At 36.5% G+C, this 24,664-nt stretch overlaps 1 protein-coding gene across 47 annotated transcripts in view; it reads right to left on the minus strand.

Annotated features, from left to right (window-relative positions):
* DLG2 (discs large MAGUK scaffold protein 2) overlaps positions 1 to 24,664 on the minus strand; it is a 959,079-nt gene that overhangs the window by 447,699 nt on the left and 486,716 nt on the right. The gene's annotated exons all lie outside the window — the stretch shown is intronic.

Consider the following 24,664-nt stretch of genomic DNA (forward strand, 5'->3'; position numbering starts at 1 on the left):
TGGTAGCAACTGTTAAGATTAAGCAAACTAAGGGGAAGGTGGTAACTGTAAGAAAGAGCTTTAAATAAAAACTCCAGGTTTGTACAAATGTGCACTTGACTTTTATGAAAGGTTGTTTTTATGGATGTGCATTCAAGTGTGAACCATAGAGTAGAACTCCAGAGTAGGTGTACCTGTATGAAGAGGTCATATTATATAAAACAGTAGGAACATTTATCCTGTTAAGTATTCTCTGTGATCTCGTACCAAATTATTCCAGGAACTGCAAGCATCAGCATTCTTGAGGGCTGTTTTTTTTGTTTTGTTTTTTTTTTTTTCCCCTGTCAGTGTAGGAAATTTAACAAACAAACTAAAGTTAATTTTCTAAACATCTTTACATACTTCATATTCTACAAGGTGGGCAAACAGAAAATGTCTGCACCTAATTGTTACATCATAGACACAAAAAAAATCCCAAAGGAGGTATTTTGCACAAATTTGAGCCCTATCCACATAATAAAAAATGGGGGGAAAAAAAAATAAAAGTCCTCACCTTTGTAAATGACATCAGCTACACAGTGAAACCAAGGAGAAACATAACTAACAAGGAACACTGAATAATTCAAGACATCTTTCGTACATCACCGCAAGGTTCACAGATCAGCAAGGGGAACACCTCAATTATGGATATGCTTTCCCCTTCAGGGAACAGTGAAAGTTAACTTTCACTATTAGCTCACCAGAATATTAATTTAATAAATTTATTTTAATAGCACTTAATACAAATCCTCAGGTACAAACAGGAATAGAGAAAAAAAGGCAAGGTGAGAGGTAGGTTCTCAAAGACACTGGAGGCTGCCTTGCCACAGCTGAAGGAGGTGAATTTTCTTCACAAGGTTATTGGGAAATGTGGAGACAGTACATACTGTTAGAATTACAACAAATTCTTCTTCATGAAAATTAGTACATCAAAGGGAAAGCAAAAATTAGAAAAGGCTATAATACACCTATTGCACGATTGCAGAATGGTTAATGCTGAAAGGCATCCAAGGGTTCACCAGATCCAACTTCAGCATCAGCAGGGATACCCAGCACCATGACCGAGCAGGCTTTGGAGATCTCCATAGAGAAGAAGCGTTTCATAGCATCATAGAATTATTAAGGTTGTAATTAACTTAGAGACCTCTAAGATAACTAGTCCAACCATCCACCAACCACCAATATTGCCCACTAAATCATGTCCCTTAGTACAGTATTTAAATGTTTCTTGAATACTTCCAGGGACGGTGACTCCACTGCTTCCCTGAGCAGACTGATCCAATGCATTATCCCTCCTTCTGAGCAGAAATTTGTTCTACTGTCCAACCTGAACCTCCACTGGCACAATTCCAGGCCATTCCCACTTATCCTGTTACAGTTACCTGGGAGAAGAGACCAGCTCCCCAATTCACCACAACCTCTTTTCAGGAAGTTATAGAGGTAAGGTCTCCCTGGAGCTTCCTCTTCTCCAGACGGAACAATCCCAGCTTGTGCTCACAGCTTTGTTGCCCTTCTCTAGACATATTCCCGGGCCTCTATATTTTCTTGCAGAGAGGGGCCCAAAACTGAACACTGTACTCCAGATGCAGCCTCACCAGAGCTGAGTACAGAAGGGCTATCAATCCCCTGGTCCTGCTGGCAATGCTGATTCTGATACAAGCCAGGATGCCATCGGTCTTCTTGGCTACACACTGGCACACTAATGGCTCGTGTTCTGCCAGCTGTCAGCTGACACCCCCTTACTTCTGCACAGTCCTTTACTTCTGCACAGTCATTCAGCCACTCTGCCCCAAGCCTGTAGCATTGCCTGGGGTTGTTGTGGCCAAAATGCAGCACCCAGCACTTGGTCTTGTTGAATTTATCCCATTGGCCTTAGCCCAGCGATCCAACCTGTCCAGATCCCTCTGTAGGACATTTCTACTCTCAGGCAGATCAACACTCATCCCCCTCTTCAGACTCCACGGTTGACAGAAAAGTGTCTGCCAGAAGGCCAAAAGAGACTCCGGCGATATCTCAGTGATCAAGATGGTGTTTGACCATTGAAACAGTTTACCACACGTTCATTACCTTAAGCATATGAATAAACTTTTTATTTTCCCCTTCTGGAAAATATAGGTTATCAGTTGACTGAATCTAATTTGAAGGATGCAAAGTTAAACTGTTTTTCTAGATGCCATAATGTGAGTACTTTATAAAAACATTTGCAATGTCTTTCTCTTTTTTATTCTTCTATCTAACAATGAGATATAAACACTAGAAAAAGAACCAAGAACTCTAAACTAAAGCAATCTACAGATTAACAACTATTCTAATATATTCAGCACAGTAATTTTAATGACTTCTGCTTTCAGCTTTTATATCTTCCACATAAGTACAGTATGGATCAAGTTAGAGATACAATTTCATATGCTACCTCCCACTATTACACTCTTAATAATTTAGTATGTTTATACTTCAGGAAGAAACAGCAAAAATTACACTTCTTCATATTCTATATTCATCTCTGCAATTTCCATATTTGTTCAATTATCTTTCATACAGTATGTGCTCTGTTAACAAGTCCAGCCTTATGCTAAAACTTTCACCTCCATTCTGTATGCCCACATAATTGTTTTCAAGATCTTTCAGATTGCAGTGTGTACTTTGAGCTTTCTTGTCAGTTATTAACAACCCAGAGATCTTGAATTCAGTAACTGACTTGTAACAGGACAAATGCATAATAGAGCAGAATTAAGGATTTTCTCTTATAAAAACACAGCTGTTGGTTCTATGGAATATTCAAGAATTTGAGATCTAATACTGACTTAAGCTCTGTATGCATTAAAGTATTACTTTTAATTTATAATCGCATTATAGTTTTTAAATATATACATGTTTTAAATAAACTCATTTAAGCTTTCATTGTGTTTTGAGATGCATTGTTATCAGACATATTAAGGAAATAATCTCTATGCAAATTACTCTGTGATTGTGGAACACATAATATTTGATCTTTTAAATAAACATTATTCAGAAAAACAGTGTTGTTAGATGTATCATGCAAGCCAGCTAAGTAGGTTTCAGCTTACCGGTGAATCACTTGGTTTTGTGAAAGTGTGATCTGGAATAGGTCTTTGTTGATTACCTGATTATAAATTGTATTAAAATCTGATATCTGCTATCTATGATGATTTAACTCTGGGCACACTGTAATTTCATATGTATATATTCTAAAGCTGTAGAATAAAAGATGGATAAAAACTGATGAGCGTAGAACAAGAGGGGAAAAGAAACCCTGTTGATGTGCCATTTTATTTTGCAAGCAAGTAAAAAAACAACATCAACCTCTGACATAAAAGTAGAGTGCTATATAGGCAACCTAGAATTTGTATTCCTATTTTATGTTCTCTCAAGACAAAAAAGAAAATGAAATAAAAAAGAAAGAAGAGCTGATTCCAAAACCTTTGACAGAAATGGAATATAGGAATTAATATTAATCAGTTGTTTTGGTATTAGCAAGCCTGCTATTTGTGCTGGCTTTTGTGATATGCATATAAGGTCTCCAGGGAGCTGCTGTATATTATCTGCCCAGGAAATGACTCTTAGAGAGGCATGTGCCTGCCTACAAATGATTAAGGTATATCACACGTGTGAATGAGCAGCTAAATTCTGACAGATACAATTAAAATCAATAGTTCAGTCAATTACAGCAGGCTAAGATGTGAAATAAATTCTGCATTTAACACAGGCACCTCACTCACTACTAATTATGATTCCTATTTCTGAACTGCTGAAGAAGCACTGAATACAGTCACTGAGGGTGACAACGCTTAAATTTGAAAATATATATTTTTCTTAATTTATATACTGTAAATACTACAGGAAATGCAGCATCATACTCAATATGTCTGTGTGCACTTTCTGCTACTGTAAACTAGGAAGTTCAGGTTGGATTTTAGGAAACATTTCATCTCAGAAACAGTGGTGAGGCACTGGCACAGGCTGCATAGGTGAAGTCAACATCTCTGGAGGTGTTCATGAAAAGCGGAGATGTGGCACTGAGGGACATGGTTTAGTGAGCATGGGATGGAATTAAACTTGGACTAAATCATCTTAGAGGTCTTTTCTAACATTAACAATTCTATTTTTCTATTGAGATTTTAACTTTGTCAACCACTTCCTGGCTTTCCTTGCAATATGCAGTGAGAAAACTACAGACATAAAGCTTGTTCCCCAGGAAGTCCAGAATTCACAAAATTGTTCCTATTATTCACCGCAAAGATCTACTACCGCATGCATGCTAGGAACAGTCATACTAAAACGAAGGCTTTATGGAAGGTTTCAGGAAGGAAACATTCATTAAAGGTGGAAGTTAATCCAGCAAGTATTATGCCAAGTGCCACAGAGGAGCACAGTGTTCCCTATAGAAGTCTCATCTTTGTGAGGGAGGAACAGAAAAGAGATTAGAGGAGTAAATGTGTAGAGGAGGACCTGGACTGACTGCAGTTAATTTTAATTGCCTACAACAGGAGCCAAGTCAACTTTGTCTCCCCATATGGTGCATAATGCATTTCCAGAGAGCAGCTCAGCATGTGTAAAACATGGATCATACCTCACTGTACCCTTCTCCATTGATCACAGGGAAGCAATGTGACTGTACTACTATCTCAAGTCTGGGTGAAGTGAATCCAGGCCCAAGGCTATGCGACCGTCCATGGCTACACCAGACTTATCAAAACAGTGCATGTGTGCAACATTTTTCTGCTGTGACAATGGAATAATTAAACATAACGGGTTCAATAAGTATAAAGCATGGGTATTTATGACATGAAGGTATTTTTAACCTCAAACACAATTCATTTGTCATCACCTATATACCCACAGTCATACAGCCATCCAACTGACCACGAGGAGCCCCAGCACAAAATGACAGACAGAAGGATAATGTGGAGCATGTGCATCTCATGAAGATTTGATTATACAGATCATATAGGAATATACACGTATGTAATAATTTAGTGCAACTAATATTGTCAGATATCCTTAGTGCTTTTTGCCTAACCTGCTTTTGGCACAGAATAAGATTTTTAGCATCGGCCATTTCGTATTGACGAGTCCTTAAAACGTTGCATGCTGACAATTTCTCAGATTAAATTCACTAAGAATGGTAAGTCTCATACTATGTGTAGCTTTTATTTGTTTTCCCCTAAAGATGTGATTTAAAAACCTGAATTTAACAATAAATTTGAAAGAAGAGAGAACGTGAATGAGATCTGGATATTTATCTTGATATATATACATGTTATTTAAGTCTGACTTTTCTTGTTAGCTGTCCATGTCATAGTAGTCCCTGCTAAATAGTAATATTGTATCAAATGTCTTGTTTACATTTGATTTTGTCTTGTTTACAAATCCAGATTTATTCTGTCCCACTAATTTAAGTTCTATCAAAATACTTTTATTGATTATATAATTACATATATTGAAATTGAATGGAATATATACTACTGTAATGTATAATAGGATGACAGAAATACATTAGGTTGTTGGGGGTTTTGTGTGTGGTTTTTTGTTTTTGCATTTATATAAAGTTTTGAGCATTCAGGACAGAAGACATCCTAAATGACTGACTAACCACCTATCATCAGTGCTGCAAAAACAAAGATGAAATTTGAATGGTGGCAGTACAAACTCATCTTCTTACTTTCCACTTCCGGATCATCTTATGGATTTTTGTTTATATTTTTACTTTTTAACCTCCATACATTAGTTTATATAAAATATGCCTACACATTAAAGAGAGCTATTCTTAATGCATGTTATCTTAAACATATTTGAAGTACTACATGATCGTTGAAAAAAAAAAGAAACAACTTCAGCATTCAGCTTAACTGTGTATTTATAGTAATCTGTGCTTCTGATTTGGTATTGGTAATAATGCTCCTTTTATTAGCAATTAAGAAAAACAGCTTGATAGCAGGACTTCCTTATTGAACCTCCTTTAATCACAATAAGATGGCAATATTCATTGTATTCATAGTCTGTTTCAAGATCCTTCTTTTATCAAGGCTGTATGTAGATTGTTCTATTATCTGCATAAATAAAATCCCTGCTATGCATAATAAGCACCATGTTTTTAAGACAAAATAAATAAATAAATAAAATAAATGTTTAGGACAACCTCAGTAAATTTCTACAGTAATTCAATAAAAAAAAAATTGCTATGCACCATGGAGGGAGAGACACAGAGATAATTAGGAAAATATACAGAAAGGTTCATGCACTCACATAGCAGTTCTGGAAAAAAAACAACCTCTTCAAACAATGTCTATAGAGTGGGTTAGCGCTGCACAAGGACTCAATCAAAAAGTTGCAACCACACATTTCAGCTCATTTTCCAAACACAACACAGCTATTCAGTCTCACTTAGCTTGTTCAGCTTCAGTAGGAATTGAATCTTTTGGTTCTCACTCCTGTAATGCAAAGAATTTTGTAAAAGACACAAATGTCTTCCTGAAAAATCTTTACTTCTGTGTTTCTGTATAATACTATAAAAAACAAATGCTCAAGACTTTTCTCAATTTTAAAAGTATAAGCTAAGGCTGTTATGGGAAAGTTATTACCCCAGTCGCCTAAGATCAGAACTGGGAGACTGAGTAGGATGATCAAATTGTTACTGAAGAAAATACAGCTAGGCGGTTATTATTCTACATGCAACAATGCAGAAACTTAGAATGACAAAATCCTCTTCTTCTTCAGACTAAACAATCCCAGTTCCCTCAGCCACTCCCCATAAGACTTGTGCTCCAGACCCCTCATAGCTTTGTTGTCCTTCTCTGGACATGTTCCAGGGCCTCAATGTCTTGTAGTGAGAGGTCCAGAACTAAACACAGTACTCGAGGAGCAGTCTCACCAGTGCTGAGTACAGGGGAAGTTATTAATCCCTCTGCACATGTTGATAACATGTTGCTACCCAAAAGACAACTGAAATAACTTCTAAATTCATATGTTGTACACATAAGTCTTGTTAACAGGCAACACTGGATCCAGCAAGTATCAAGCGCAGCAGATTTGGACTGCTTTGTCCTTATCAACTGACTCCATTCATTGGCCTGTAACAGCGTGCACTATTCTGCTACTTGCTTACATGGCACCCTGCTACTCCACTCAGCTGGCTCAGGAGCAAACCCATCTGTCAAATGACAAAAAAAAAAGTGTATGTTTGTTCCATGACAAAATGAAGCAGAGTTTTGTGAATTGCAAAGCATCTCACAGCAACTGCGGCATGATGTTGTTCAACAATGCTTCCAACAACTGAGCAGGAGCTTGAATAAAATAAATTAATTTCAAAACATTAAAAATATTGGTTTTAATATTTTAAATGTTTTGAATTTAATAATGACAATAAAAATAAATCAAAACTATTATCAGGAGATATTTTCTAATAGGAAAGTGGTTTGATGAAGATGTTTGCAAATCAGAGTGTGGAGCTAGCTAAAACACAAGGCAGTTTACAATCATTATTACTTAGCTTACTAAGCACCTTGCAATTCTATTAAATGTCCATGCTGAAAGTGTAGCTACTGTTTTAATCACTTAGTCTCCAGTGATAAATAAGCTGTAAAATAACTAACCATCAATGGTCTACCCCCAAGCTAGCAACCTCCTGTGACAAAAGAATGCCAGCATCTCTTACAAGAAATGCTCAGGGTTGTGCTTTTCCAAAGGTCTACTGTGTACTTTAATACTGTGTACTTTAATAGCCCAGCCTAAATGAATAGTTACCTATCCAGGCACAACTTTTGGGACAGGCTCAGCTCAAGGCTCACATTATGGATTCATAAGATGACCACTTATTCTCTCTGACACACGTTTCATTAAATGATGAGTAAATCTAGCCCAATGCACTTGACAAATCTATTCGGAAAATCAAGGGCAAAGGGGACCCATCAAGAAAATCACATAACTACTGAAAATTCCTTCACTAACTGGGGATTCAGATTCTGTAATATGTGATTAAGTACTATTTAATTGTAGGGTTTTTTGTTTTGTTTGTTTTGTGTTTTTTTTTTAAATATCTAACTTATGAAAATGACTTATCATTTCTTATACTTTTACAGAAGTACAGTTTTCTCCTTGGGAATACTTGGCAAACAAGCATTTTTAGTGAAACAAACAAAAAAAAGTATACTGATGTCAGATTTAAAAAAAAAAAAAAAAAGAAGAAGAAGAAGAAGAAGAAGAAACCAAAGAAGAAATCACTCTAAGGAAAAAACTGCCAGGTTCTTTATCTGAAATTGGTTGTGGTGCATCTACAAACCAGCATCACACTGTGCACTCTCAGCATCTCACTTTATTCTGACTTTCATCCCATGTGGCTGTTCCCAGGTCAGGAGTTATGACCCCTTCATTTTGCTGATCTTTTGCTCAGGTTACTACTCATCTTCTACATTATAATTCTAAGGGGATTTACAGAGTATCTTCTTTATTCATAGCTTACTCTTATTCATGAATTTCTTTTCCATCATATTGATTTCCAGTTTCCCTTAGTGACTGCCTGCCTTTCCCACTTCTATGGTTCATTCAAGCTCCAGCATTCTTACTGTTCCTTACCTCTTTCTTTATAATCTCCCTGGTACTTTTTGCCCTTTCCTGTTCTTTTAGTACACCAAACTATGTGTGTCTTTTTCTTATATTCTAATCAATTTAACTGCATTTGGCTGGCATGATACCATAACTGAACTCAGTATTCCTATTCCTATCTCCAGGCTTTCAATTTACTTATTTTAATTTAGCTTTCACAGTAGTTGGGAATATTAACTGTAAACAAAATGTTTCACCATGAAACCTACTTTCCACAATCTAAACACACTTTTTTCCCAAAACAGGGAGACTAGTTAGTAAATCTGAGGTCATACTTTACATCTCTGAAATAAATGCCTTCTTATGCTGAAGAAGGAAAATCTGTGAGCCAAACTCCACATCTAAATAAGCAATAGAGTGAATTTGATTCTCTGTTCTCTTTTTCTCTCTTGACAGATCCTCATTCAATTCCAGCTCTCTGCCATCTTTAATCCCAGAAAGATAATAAATTAGATCGTGAGTGGATTTTCTCATCACTGATTACTAATGACATTTTATTTCATGTCACACATTTGAACTCCTCGGACCCAGCAGCCTGTTGGACACTGGTGCCTACACTATGAAGCCAAAAAGCATCCAATTCAGTCTGTTACATGAAATCAAGTCATAAAGATGGAGGCAACTGGTTTAAGTTGTTTCCAAAGTTTTGAGTAAAGTCAGAATTTGACTATTTGTGCTAATTCATTAATCAATGGAAACATTACCAAATCTGTGTGTGACATTGATATGTCAGAATGGATGTTTTTATTTGCACAGATGTGTGGAAGGAGGGATGAACTGGACAAACAAGCTACAGTCAAGCACCTGCAAAGCATCTTCATGGTCCTTCTTCCAACATACAGGATCAAGTAAGAAACTTGGATTTTCAACATCTGGACTAGAACAGAAAAGATGTAACTATGGGCCTACTAGCCCCATTAATTCTCTTGCAACCCAGCATCAACAATACTAATCATAACTTCTACAACTATAAATTTTCTTGGTTCTAACCTGTCCTTTGTAAAGAAAGGAAGGGAGGAAGGGAGGAAGGGGGGAAGGGAGGGAGGGAGGGAGGGAGGAAGGGAGGAAGGGAGGAAGGGAGGAAGGGAGGAAAGAAGGGAGGAAAGAAGGGAGGAAAGAAGGGAGGAAAGAAGGGAGGAAAGAAGGGAGGAAAGAAGGGAGGAAAGAAGGGAGGAAGGAAGGGAGGAAGGAAGGGAGGAAGGAAGGGAGGAAGGAAGGAAGGAAGGAAGGAAGGAAGGAAGGAAGGAAGGAAGGAAGGAAGGAAGGAAGGAAGGAAGGAAGGAAGGAAGGAAGGAAGGAAGGAAGGAAGGAAGGAAGGAAGGAAGGAAGGAAGGAAGGAAGGAAGGAAGGAAGGAAGGAAGGAAGGAAGGAAGGAAGGAAGGAAGGAAGGAAGGAGGGGAAGAGGGGAAGAGGGGAAGAGGGGAAGGGAAAACTACTTTTTCCATATTCAGTACTACTTTTTTTTCCCATGAAACTGTGGGATCAAAAATCCCCATGCTCTTCATCTACAGAGGAAAGAACTCCTTTTTCTCTGTTGTCAGAAAAGGAGTCTGAAGTTATTTGAGGGAGTTACAAAGGAAAAAACAGGGAAGTTTTACTGTGTGGTCTAACACTGACAAATTTATGTGAAGATAATGAAAAGAAGGAAGATTTCAGGGGAGAAAAAGTTTTAAGAGATGTGTGGGAATGACCCTAGTAGGCACAGAATAAGGGAAAAATTATTGAAAGCGGGGATGGAAAATATTAAATCAGCACTCCACCTGGGAAAAGGGGGAGGAATATGACGGTGTCTTTTATTTATTTATTTTTTTATTTTATTTATTTTTCTTATATAATTTTAAATTACTAGCATACTGAAAGAAAGACAAGGCTGTTCATGAGAGGTCTCGGCAAATAAACAATCTTGAGTCTAATGTAGATATGAGAGTTACAATGGAGTTTGTCATTTGTCCCATATCCTAGACTCTGTTTCCTCTTTCTGGATGTCCTACAGTTTCAGTAAAATAAATGACTTATATTTTTTCCTTGGAATTCTTCACCTTCTGCTTCCAGGAGATTTCCAACTGAACAAAATATAATCCTATTTAACAGAAATGAGAAGTAAAAATTAATTCTGCATCTGAGAAACTAGGTAGAGCTGTGATTAAAGGTTGACATTTTTACTTAGTATGCAAGATTACATTTTCCATTTTTATATGTTCCCTGAAGAACAACTGGTTCAGATTTATATGAGTTGGCACCATTCTGTCAGTTCTCAGTAAGGCAAATGATTCTGGAGACTGGATTTGAATTTTTTCTAGCAATAAAACATAAGAAAATGAGCACCATGTGTAAGCCAAGCCTATAAGCATTTTTTTTCTTGGGATCTACTTACTTGAAAGAATCCCATAGGATTCAGTCTCACCAAGAAGAAAGACCCAGGAGTTCTGGTTGTTACTCAAGGATCATTGAAAGTCTATCACAATAACAGGAGTTTAAGCTAGAGTGACAAGAAGCCTGCATAGATGAACAAGTTGCTCACAGCAAAACTCAGATTTAAAAAGTCTACAAGAGGTGAAAGAAGGGATGAGGGAACAGAGAAAAACAGGGAAAGCTGAAGGCCATCTGGGGTCAAATTTGGCCACACATATGAAAGGCAACACAAATATTTTCTTTAGTTACTGCAGCAGCAAAAGTAAGGCAAGTAGCCTATTACTGAATGCGGCAGGTGATACAGGACATGATAGTAACCAAGGAAAAATGAGATTACAACAGCACTATTTAACTTTTTTTCCCCGGAGTTTTAGCATTTCATTATCTATATGATTCTATTTAGCATTAACATACACTAATGTACTCTTGATAGGCTTCTTTTTTAAATTACAAAAAGAGAGGTTTTTTTGTTTGTTTGTTTTTTTAATATATGCATTGTGACAGAAGAAACCTTTACCATATGTCCTTATGGTATAGGTAAATCCCAATTTATATGTATGCTTAGGAAAAGTCGTAATTTATGACCCAGTGAGTATCATATTCAAGGCACTGCTGTAGCAGAACTCATGGAAGAAAACTACAAGTATTTGCAATACTGGTTGAAAGCAGTTCTTTTTGGTAAAAGCTTTGATTAAGAAAACCAGCTATACACTACCATTTAGTGCTTTTCTGAAGAGAAATCCTCGAAAGTGATAATGATAAGAAATAAAAGAACATCCATAGGGATCATCACATTATACCAAAACCCCAACATAGCAATCACATTTAAAATGCTTTATACAGCTTGAAAATACTTTCTGCTATTATGGAGAGTTTCACAGATACATATTTAATGACAGGAAGGACTCCTACGAGAATTGTATCTGACCTCCTGCAAAATTTGGCTCAGGAATCCATCTCATAAATCCTAAATCATCATACTTCTATAGCTTCAGCAGAAAATGCTCCTTAGGAAAAAAAAAGAAAAAAGAAAAAAGAAAAAAAGAAAAAAGAAAAAAAAGAAAAAAAAAACATAAAAAATGTAGCCTTTATTTCTTCTACTTAGATCCATAAAAAACAGAATTACTAAAAGCTTTTAAAGGATAGATGTTTAAGTGTATTTGAATATGACTTCTTTTGATTTGACCTTGACTAAGTGAAAGCACATAGAAAAATTTACAGGGGATGCTAGATATGAGCTCTACTAATATCTGGCTAACTGCCTCTGCTGTGAAAGCTCTTTTATTTTAGTGAAATTTTATGCACAAAAGCAATTTCCAGAAACTGATGAAGTATGTTCAATACATTTTTTATATGAGAGCTTAATTGCAAAAGCTTTTTCATAATAACAAATATTGTCCCAAGCAGAGACTATATTTAATAAATATACTTATTATTTTCCTTAATGAAAGTAATGCTTAAAAATTGTAGGTAATCCCATTACGCTGTACTTCAATTATACAGCCCAGCTCTCCTGCCCCCCTGCTGATAGAAGACTGCCTCATCTTAGATTCCAATTATATACATTAAGTAAGTCCTTCCCAAACCACCTTCATTATTACACACAGCATGCTTAGTTCTATCAAAGAAACAACCATAATTGGGAAAGAGCAAAATACATTTTCAAGTCTAAGATAATCACAAGAAAAGTTAATTACGTCAATTACAATAATCATCTCCCCACTCAACAAATCAGACCTATTACTACAGAGAGGCACAATAGGGCAGGTCCTGATCCTTGATAAACCATGGTTCCATTCAAGCCACTCATACTGGAACATTAGGAAGCACCAAATTTTGAATTAAATTATATTCTAATTCAAAATAGCAAAAGAAAAAAAAAAAGGGGGGCCATCAGGGGAATCCTAAACACAAACCCTGCACATGGCAGGGGGGCTGAAACAAGATGATCATTATTATCCTTTTTAACCCAGGCAACTGTATGATTCCATTTTATGTTCCATGCTCACACCCCAAATTAAACTGGAATACTTCTATGCTTGGGATAAACTTCTATTTACTAGAAGCAGAATTAGAATACTGACATGAGTTAAATAAAAAGGTTCTTCAGAAGTGAGGAGGTAGAATGGTAGATATAAGGAGTAAAATCTCCAGTAAATTTGCCATCTGTACTTAGCATAGAATTTCATCTCAGTATCAGGAGGTGAACAGACAATGCTCTGAAACATTAACTTCAGTCCTACCATAAGTCTGAGCTTTAGATGTTGAATATACTGCCATGTAAGACAAAAAATAAAGAGATCTTCACCTCATTCAGCAGTAGAGCAGGCAGCAAGCAAGCACCTCACAGATCCCATAAAAGAACATGCCCAACCTTTAAGCCCTTGGGTTTTAGAAGGAAGATGTGCCTCACTTCTCCATTTTATGGTGACTAATTTTCCTTCCTTTGCATGTAGTACCTTATTCTGATATCAAACTTGGTCAGCCTCCACCATGTCAACCCTTTTTAGAATCAGAGTTTTCAAAAGCCTGCTTATCCCTATATTTTTTGCAATATTTAATTGTGCCAGCACAGCTACTCACAACTCTCGTTTTGCTAAGTTTTTACCATCCCACCTAAAGAATTATTTAGACCAATTCACAATCTGCTTTTGGTTGTTTCCCAAAGCATTTGTTAGTATTGTTTTATAGGCAACAGAACTAGATATAATTTTCTGGAAAGTATATGATATTTCAAAATACCAGCATTAATTTAGTGGCATAAACGCAACACTTAATCCAATTAGTTCTCTGTTTAGTTAAATTCAGACATTGTTTTATGGACACTTGGCTCTTTCCTGTATAAAATTTGCACTGATCATTGACCAGATGGTGGTAGAAGTCATGTATAGAGCATTTTTTGTTTTCACAGGGAAACATTTATTCTCCTAAATGTTCCAACCACTCCCTTTATCTTGATTTGTATTTTCCTTATCACTTGGTGACTTTGTCAGAGAACTGGGATCACTGCCAACGATATTTACTTCAATTTTGTCTCGAGATCTAAATTAGATTCTAAATGCAAAATTAGATTATTAATCAGTTAAAATCTAAATCTTCATTATTAATTTATTAGAAACAATACAGCAGCTTGTAAAACATTTATGCGGCAGTAAACGGAGAGCTACTTTGGAGAGATCATGACATGCCTAATTTACTACACAACTAAATATTTAATTAGAGAGGGTAGAAAAGCTTAAGGTGTGTTGTAGAAATTAAACAATCTTTTTAATGATAAAAGCCTTTAACTGTATTTTTCACAGCATCAGTAAATTTCTAAAACAAGCACTAGTAAACATCTTCCCTTTCGTGGACTTTCCCTTACCAGCTAAGTGAAGAATCATGTACACTGCTTTCCATTTTGCCACTTAGAGATAGCTCTGTTCCCCACAGTATTTTGAACACAGAGAACTTCTAAATGCCATTTAAAATTGATTTGAAAGATAATACCCTTCATATGCTAACTGAAATAAAAGTTGGAGGAAAAATATTTTGTATCATATCCTGCAGCTTATTTTTCTTTGCATTTTCAATCTGCTGATTCTGATTTAATGCCTTTCTCACTAACATTACTATCCCTTATTAGAATAACAGTGTTTTGACTTAATATTACTAATATGCATATATGTAATTCTTTGTTTCAGATTTGAAAGAAAGAAAAAAAAAAAAAGTAAAGAAAAAGAAAGAAAAAAAGATGATATCAAGCATATCTACTTAAGGAGAGCCTCCAAACAGGTATACCTAGGTCAATTTTAAGGCTGATCCAAAAATAATTCCTTCCATTTTATGGTGTTAACCCACGATGCTGGAGATAGATGCTAGTGGTATATTAGCAGAGTTTGAACCTTCCGCCAAATATTCCATTACGGCTGCTGTGATGGCGGCAGAGGGGCAGTCTGACAAATGCGTATGAAATGGAAGTGTGTATGAAACAAAGGTGTATCACTGAATTCCGACATGGAGAACTGACATTCATTGATGCTTGCTGAACATTTCTGGAGACAAAACACTGAATGTCAGCACAGTGAGGCAGCGGATGGTGCCTTCCAGCAGTGGTGACCCACAGTCACCACTCTGATTGTGCAGATTTTTACATGCACAACATGTAGCTTGTTCATTGCTGGCGAAAATGCACTGCTAATGGTGGTGACTGTGTTGAGAAAGAACAATTAGATGAGAATTTATCAAGTAGTGTTATTGTTCTCTTTTAAGCTGTTGGAGTTTCCATGGACAAACGCAGGAGGCATTATTTTCAAAGCAACCCAATAACTGTATCTGAATGTTTCAGATGTTGTCCAATATAAGACAAGAGTCTCAGACAAGGAAGACAGTGACTTTTTTACCCTTATATGTGAAGACGAATGTGAAAGATGCAAAAGGTAAGCTGGAGGAAGGAAGCTACGAACAGTAACAGCATGTCCTATTTCAAGATGAAGGTTCATTCAATAGAACATTACACCAAACAAAACCATGAAGAGTCTATTATAGTAGTCCTGAAAACAAACAGAAGCAAACAGGATCAGTTTCACTTAATCCTGAAAAGCTGTTTCAAAACAGGAAATTGATACTTCTTAACACTCAAGTTGTTTTTTGCTAATATAGAATATCCTGACCTTTTGTTACCTTACAAAGTTGGAGAACATTTCATTCAAAAACAATCCACTTAAATTCTTTATGAAAGTCTTCTGCTAAGAAAATAGAAATTAGAGTGTATGTATCTCATAGCTGACTGGAAAACAATATCATATTTAGGAAATAAGTAAAAAGAATATACTGATCCCCTAGAGGGTGGGTTAGAAGCCCACTGTATTGGCTTTACAGCAAAGCGTTTTTATGGGACAACAATAAAATAAATAATAAATATATATGAGTATTTTCCTGCATCTTCCTTATGCCTCAAGCCTAAAGAACATTTCACAAACTTATAAAATAGCAAGAAATGTATGGTCAAGACTTAAATTGAATAAAGTATACAAGTGTTAGGGTCCTCTTATTATACATTTACAACATAAGGTAATGAATAAGTTATGACCTTACTTATCAAAGTAACAATTTCCCAAACAAACTTTTAAGAGATAAGCAATATCACAGCTAATAATCCATGTCCTGCTTTAATACTGCTGTATGGAATGGGGAGGACTGACCCAGTGAAAGACTAGGAGATAAATGGAAGATTTCTAGCCTGGAACCAAAATACAGTTTTCATGCAAAGTTTGCTTTCTTTTCAAATACAATTTTAGTTTAATAATACAAAGTTATTGCTCTACTGAGCTTCAGGAAAGGCAGATGATAGCCTCAGATTAGTTAACACTGGCTAAGATTAATTAATTGATTAACTAGTAGGAGAGATGCATGAGTCACTCAGAATGGTGCTGGCATCATCTTCAAAGAGCTAGAAGCTGCGTAAACGATGTAGGTTCATACACTTTTACATCTAAAGGCTGTCATTTCTGAATAGACTTGCAATGTGCATATATAGCGATGGCAAATGGGAACCCTGTTTTACTGTTTTGTGGGGTATATTTAAAATACTGTTAAAAAGAAAGCTTTAGTCTTCATAAAGGTTTGCAAGTGCTTGACACAACATTTGAGTCTCCTGCCTGGTAGTAAAGACATATCATATTGCATCAATGAAAGAATCAAGAGGTTAGCTAGAATTGCTTATTTGAAGTTGTTAACATAGATTAAATCTATAACCGCTTGTTCCTCACTAAGATTTCCCTGACACACATCAGCACAGAAAAAATCAGCACCATTAATATATATATATATATATATATGCGTATACCATCCTTTTGGTAGGGTGCCTTCCAGTTGCAATAAGTTCTGTATGTACCAGCTGTACTGTCTTATACAGTACACTAAAAGTATAGTTTGATAATTTACCATAGGAACTAAACGAGAATTCTCATCTCTCAGTTTTCTCCAGGGACGACGATGCCAAAGGACAGATTGTATCTTGTCAATGTTTCAGGCTGATCTCTATTTGCAAACACAGTGAGGGATGCCAAACGCAGTTCAGGATGCAAATCAAGCACATTTTATTATGCTGTTTTGAATTGCATATACAGGACAGAGAGGTAAATAATGCCAGAAAAATGCACCACACTTGCACATAACACAAACCCATTTTCATAATGTACTTGAACATAGCATAGAAATGCAAAGAAATAAAACAATTACAATAAAATAATGAGCATCTTATGAATTAAATATGATATTCACAATGTTGCATGCTGGGATTTAACACAATATGATATATTGCGTAGTCCAAGAGTGGAAAGTCCAAGTAAAGTTATAAATACAATAAACACACTGCTTCTCTTTCTCTCTTTCTTTTTTTTTTTTTTAATTAAAAAAAATGTGGAAACAATATATTGAGATTATTTAATAATGAAAATAGGGAAGAGAAACAGGCATATTATTTTTCTCTGAAGAAAACAGTAGCTTGTGGCCTATGATAACAAAATCACTTATTTATTCAAACAGATCTAAACTGATTCCATCTGAGTCACAGCATGAGCACTCGGAGCAGCAATTAATGCAACTATTGGCATGGCAGTTGTTTTCTGAACATCTTTGTGTCCATCTTGGTTTTAAGTAAAAGAGATAATTTAACCAGAAAAGTTACTCACCCTGTTTCTATGATGATCTCTGCACTGGCTAAATGTGGAAAGGAAAAGCTGCTTTATGTGACATGCCATGGAGGCCCCTGGATAAGAGATGAAAGCCTTTGCCGTACCTGACAGCATGTGCATGCCAGAATGGCACTGCATGTGGAAAAAAAGAGGCATCATCACTGCATGGCAGCCAACTAAGATTAATTGTGTTCTCTGAGATTAAACTGGAGAGGAAGAGAGGAGATATTCTGTTCTTTCTAAACAGTTCACCTATAGCTGATTAAGAGCTACGTCTTCCATCTGCATAAGGTAATTTAAACAATAACCCACATTATTACTCATTAATAGTTACAGCAGGTGATGGGCCCACAGAGATGGAACACAAGAACAAAATCCCTCATAGATGGGGGAAAAAGAAAAAAGAAAAAAAAAAGAAAAAAAAAGGATTGTAAAGGATTAACGTCAGTAGTTTATTATTCATCAGTATCTTGTTTTAAAATATCATTCTTGCATTTTTGTAAGATTAGTTAAATTTATTTATTATTATTACACTGATTTTGAGGTGGAAGTGAATTATAAGCATAATAAATCTCTACTTAAGCAGCTTATCCCTACAGTTATATATTAATCATGGTGCACGTGGGATCATAACCAACTACAAATAAGGAAAAAAGGGGGAGAGAAGAGTTGAATAGTGATATGGTTCTGGATTAAATGGAAACATAAGAAAATGCCTTAGAATTCTAACTATGTTAAATCAAAAAAGCTCCAGAAAGAAAAAAAAAACAAAAAAAAAACATATTTTTTCCCCCTCTCAGTTACGTGTAAAACGAAAATGTCTTTCCACGAAGATTTAAAGCAGAGCACTTATAAACTCCATTTGAAAAGATTCTTTCAGTGGTCCTGCACAAGGCTGGTGATGTGCAGTTCCACAAATAAGTGACACATTGCTGTCATCTCACTGAACCTCATCAGCACGGGCCCTCCTTGGCCCAAATGCAAGTAAAACTGTCCGCCTGCCCTTACAGCTTGGCAGCTATGTGAGATTTCCCTTAGCAGAGCAGTCATTTCACCTTTAGCCAAGGCAATAACAAGTCCTACAAGCTTTATCACTTCATCGTAACCCCAGTGGACTTGAGTAATGTAGTGAGCTCTGGTCTGAAAGAGAGCGCTTATGAAGAAATCTAAAGTTCGCATAGTATACATGGAAATACTGAAGCAAAGAGAGGATTTGCTTTGTTTGGAATTAAATACATATATGATGGAATGAAAAATGTGTTTATCTAATACTCTGTGATTTCTTAATCATTTTCTGCTCTTTTTTGTGAATAATTACTGGTTCAAGTAAACTTCGTATCTGTCTAATTATACTGGGAGACAGCTTCTTGAAAGCAAAATAAAAATGAAAAAAAATGCTTAGCTTAGATAAGCCTACTCTACAATTATCTGTATTAGAAAAGAAATATGAGAATGATCTGGGTATTAAGTGTCATCATAACATGAAGAGTTAATTTCCACTATTGCCAGAACACCATCAGAAAAATGATTAAATATGACTGCATTTACAGACAATATTTTTTTGTAATGCATCTCATTTTTGTTAATCTACCAAGGCAAATTTTCCTGCCTTTTTGAAAATATTTGTAGGTTGCCATTCTACCAGGGATACTCAGTTTACCCAAAATGGCTCTAAACCAAAGCCCACATTAAAGAAACACCTTCTGGCCTATGTTCTCCTGTCTAGTATGCATTACATTATATCTAAAGCTACTTATTTGCAGTGATGCTGCTAACTTTGCTTATGGGTAATCTTTAGTTTTATCAACAGCTAAAAGTTCAGAAACCACACACTATTCATATTATTATACACACATTTATTTTTAAAAGTTAAACAGCTTCTGTCTTGCGTTATAAATAGAGTAAATGAATTAAACTAGAGTGATAAACTAAGACTTCTGGGGGAAAAAATGCTTGTTTTCAAATGCAGGACACTTGTTCTTAGTACTGCTATCACCATGAAAGCATTTTGGTAGCTAAAAGGCAGAAAAATATTTCTAACAATGCTATGCTGTAAAATAGGGAGTGAAAGTAAACTGTGATTTAAACACTTTGCCTGAATGCTGTTTTTCTGCTACTACGAGATACCACATAAGGATAACCTTCCTTTTAAAGTGATTTTCAGATGTAAAAACTTAACAGTAGGGCCAATTATGATGGCGTTTCTAATTTGGGTCTCATGATTCAAAGATATTCTACTTCCAAACAAACCAAAAACTCAGCGTTAGTCTTTCCCATTGAAAGTGAGTAACAGGGTAACTCTGGCAAAAAACAACAACAACAACACAATAATAATAAAATAAAAAAATCTCCACTTTTAACATTGAACCTTGAAACTCAAAATCTATTAATATAAAGAAGAATTATCAGAAGGTATTTCACAGTTCTTTAGCTCAGCCTCTCAGATCAACATGATTAATTGCTCTGTTACTTTTCTGTTCCTCTTCCAATCATTTAGACTACTTATTTTTATAGCATAACCACATGCAGTTAACATCTTTTGATTTTTTCTTGATTGTGGTTTAATGAGAAAAATTCAAGACATCAATCTCTGCCTTAAGTTATTCAAGTTCCTACGTTCAAATGATCACGTTTACTTTCATAACAATACTCCTTTCATGCGACAACCTTAAAGCATTCTAATAACTTTAATAAAGCGCATAAGTGCAGAGCTGTCTTGAAAAGAGTTGAGTTGGTCTCAGGCAATATTACTGGCATCCTGCATACTATCTTGATGCTTGAGGGAAAGAGTAACATTAGTAATCAAGCCAATGAAATCACACTGAGGCAGAAACTGTAGATAAATGACACAAATAGTTTAAAACCCAGACTAATAAATACAATTAAGTATAGGGAACTTTTGCACTTGAGTCTTCCATGGCAAAACAAAAATATTAAGAGCAATTAAAAGGCACTATCTGATTTTACTTAAAGATATGAGAAGCTTTAGCTATGAGTGGTTTGGGGGCAGAGGGTTCAGTTTCCAAATTTTTCAGGTTCTTCAAAATCATAGAATCAAGCAATGGTTGTCTTGGAAGAGACATTAAAGACAGCCCAGATCCAATTCCCAACTGTGGGCAGTGTTGCCACCCATCAGATCTGGCTACCCAATACGCCTCCCAATGTGGCCACCACAGCATCTCTGGGCAACATCTCTGTTCCACTGCCTCACTAGCCTTTGAATAAAAAAATAAATAAAAAAAATCTCCTCAATATCTAATTTAAATCTTCCCTCTTTTAGTTTAAAACTGCTCTCTCTTGTCCCGTCACCATCTGCCTGTATTGATCCCCCTCCTGCTTATATACTCCCTTTAAGTACTGGAAGGCTGTAATTAGGTTTCCTCAGAACCTCCTCCAGGCTGAACAAACCCAATTCCCTCAGCCTTTATTTATAGCAGAGGTGCTCCAGCCCTCTGATCATCTCCATGGTCCTCCTCTGGATCCACTCCAACAGCTCCATGTCCTTCCTGTACTGACAGAATGCAGTACTGCATATGGGCCCTCACAAAGGCAGAGTAGAGGGGAGCAGTCACTTCTCTTACCCTGCTGCCACCTCACTTTTGATGCAACCCAGGATACACTTGGCTTTCAAGGCTGTGAGCACGCAATGCAGGAATCTTTTGTTCCATTTCTGAATTAAAATAAGGCTTTTCAGAATACCATGAAAACATGCCTTGAATAAAAATACTGGTGTGCATCACCTATCACAAAAGAGCCATTAACATCATGGTTAGGACACTTAAGATTGCCATTCATCCAGTTCTTCCCACATTTTCTCTGCTCTGAAATTTTAACCCTACCTGCAATTCTTACTGTAAGAGTTCACACCTGGGTTTTAGATCCCTAACATCTACCAGGACACCCTTAACTTTTGTGGGAAAATCAAGGAGATACTGCCCTACCAGAGAAACTGGGCTTAGGGCCCACAGCCTAAAAGTTGGGCTGAAGGCAATGATAGAACTCAAAATGCAGGACAGGAGCAGCAGTGTTGACAGTCAAGAAGGCAGTGGTTAAAGACAAGAGAAAAGCTACTGCAGGTTCTAATAAGAACAGATCCACCTCTCTCTTTGACCCCCCATCTCTTTGCTGCTTATTAACACCATTTACCCTCTCTCTTCACCAAATCTGAAAATAGCTTCTTCAACACAGGCCAGTTCCTAAGGCTTCAAGGATCTCGCAGAACCAAGAAGCATCTCCCACTGATCTGGGGAGCTACCTGTGCTTCAGCTCTCCCAGAATGATGATCTCTGTATTCAGTTGTAGGGAGCTAAGAAGTATGAGGAGGTGAGAGATCCTACTTGAGAAAGGTGGCTCTGGAGATACAGCTACCCTCATCTAGCTGTTGATGTCCCTACTCATTGCAGAGGAGTTGGACTAGATCACCTTTAAAGGTCCCTTCAACTCAAACGATTCTATGATCTTAGAATTCATCCATGATGCACATGCATGCACAGAGCACCTGCACAGGGTCACCACAGTGTCATGTTTGTGTGCGCCTTCTGCCACTGCATGTTCCATTTCAGCTCCTGGAAACACAAATTCAGCTCCTCTTTCTGCACAAAGCAGGCCCAGTCTATAACATTTTAAGGTGGCTGCTCTGTCAGACTGTGTGTAAGTTTGTGTGCATGAGTTCATTCTGTAACCTTCTTACCCTCCCCTCTCCTCAATTTTCACCTTGGTCCTAAGAAAACAAATAGTCTCCCACAAAATTTCTATGTCTTACAGTGCCTGTTTAAAAAATTCTTGGCTTGTTCTTGTCTAGAGAAGCTAAGTTTAATGGAAAATCTGTCACTAAGCCACACTCTCCTGATGCCTACTACAAAGACTTTAACAGCTAGGATCTCTGTGCACACAGGCCATTAGAAATTATTGCATTATATTATCTGCAAAAACGCATTAAGAAAACAGTGTTTAATTCAAATCATGCACACAGAGAAAAGCTAATTATTCTTCCAGAAAAAAAAAAGGTAAAACTGCATAATAATTCAATTACACAACAATTAAACAACAAACAAACATAAACCAAAAAAAATATGCAGTTGTGTTACTTTTAATTTATTTGTTGACAGTCATTTTCATATCTGCATTTTCCTGTTACCAAGGTATTATATCAAAGACGTCAGTGGTGATCAGCTTCCAATCATCAATAGCACTTACTGCCATAGCACTCTGCTAGGAATGGGGTTTTCTGTCTTTGCTGGATTGCTATTCCCATTGATTTATGGGAAAATAAAAAGAAAGAAAAGCAATTAAATCAGGAAAACTGAGACCTGGCTATGGGATAAAGCTCCAGGAAAGAAATTTTATTTTTGCCATAAGACTATAAGCCATCAGCTTAGAAGATGCTTTCTTGTATACTTACTTTCTTATGACAAAAATAAAATTTCATTGCACGCATGCAAATAGCCTGCTTGAGAAATGTTCAGAAAAAAACTTTTCTCTAAAAATTATGAGGTATGGCTTCAGAGCTTCAATAGCACCAAATTGAGCTTTCTCAGTGATTTTGAAAATCCTAGAGAGCTAAATAAGCAGTAAAATGATAAATTCATAAAGAAATATTTGCAAATACCTTAAGAGGGAATGGAAATGAGATAAAATTTGTAAAGCATTCTTTAAGACTCTATAAATAACATATTTTTAGGTGAGTATTCCTTCTCTGTCATATATAATTTTGCAAGGTGTTTGGAATAGTCCATGTGCAGATATGCTTCAAACAACCCATCTCTTTTTACAGCCATGGAGTGAGCCCCAGTGTGCCAGGGGTGGGATGTGCCCACTCATCCTGCCTCCGCCATCCTGGAGGAAGCCTGACAGCAAATGTTCCTCTGGAGGGAGCCCCTCTGGACTAAGGAAGACCCAGCCTGCAACTTTTCTTCCTCCCACAGCGGCATGCAAACAACAGGAGAGGTTCCACGATTGCCCTTTCTGTCAAAGTATGCTTAACAAAGAAAGTTTGACAGTCCCACATAGAGCCAACAGCATTTTTAATTTCTTTTATGCACACGGTGCAGAATATACAAACCGTTGTTGCTTGGATAACTTCCCAATGTCTTGGATCTTTAAATTTCAGAATTGCCATAAGGCACCTATTTAAACACTAGGAAGGAATATTTTGCAGAAAAAGCAGATGCCCATTTATTTCCCCTTCCTTGGCCATAAATATAAAAATGTATTTTTGCTAAATAATTTCCTCTATGTAAAGAGCTTTTCCAGCTACAGATGAATTCTCGCAATGGATAATTATGCACTTGATCAGTGGCCGCATTACGTAGCATAAGATATATCAAAGACATAACAACGCAACCCATTTATAAATTCTTTGACTACATCAAAGCCAGCAAGGAGAAGAGAAAGCCATCATTATCATACTAATGAGGCAACTTTATAACATTGCATTTAAGTTATCTCACCCAACCTGAAACTGAGTTTCATAAAAGAGGAATTAGTCCCATTTTGAAAGTGGTTTGTTTGTTAATTAGGACTAAACTGGAATGCAGGTCTGTTAACTCAATGTTGCCTACTCTTAGAACACAAGCAACAGCCTTCACATCCTCCAATTATCACTACTATAAATTCTAAAGCAGTTTAAGTTTTGCTCAGGCAGAAGGGAGGCAGAGGGATCTCAACAAGGAGGGCTCCCAGGAAACAGCTGGTTAAACCCAGTTATGTTTTATGAGCAATAAAACAGGGAAAGATAGCACTGGCCATTTTTACATGCTTATATCTTTTTAAAGGAAAGGGATCCATGCTGCAGCACAGTTTCAACAAGTATCATAAAACCAAATTTCCAAACATTATAAACACTTCACATGTTATTACGTTCTCATTGGTCCCTCACTCGGAAAGAATATATATGAGCAGCAAACAATCAATGGTTGTTTAAAGAGCCTAATATC

This window comes from Coturnix japonica, chromosome 1 (genome assembly GCF_054131305.1).
Source record: "Coturnix japonica strain WE chromosome 1, WE-NBRP24, whole genome shotgun sequence".
NCBI lineage: Eukaryota > Metazoa > Chordata > Aves > Galliformes > Phasianidae > Coturnix > Coturnix japonica.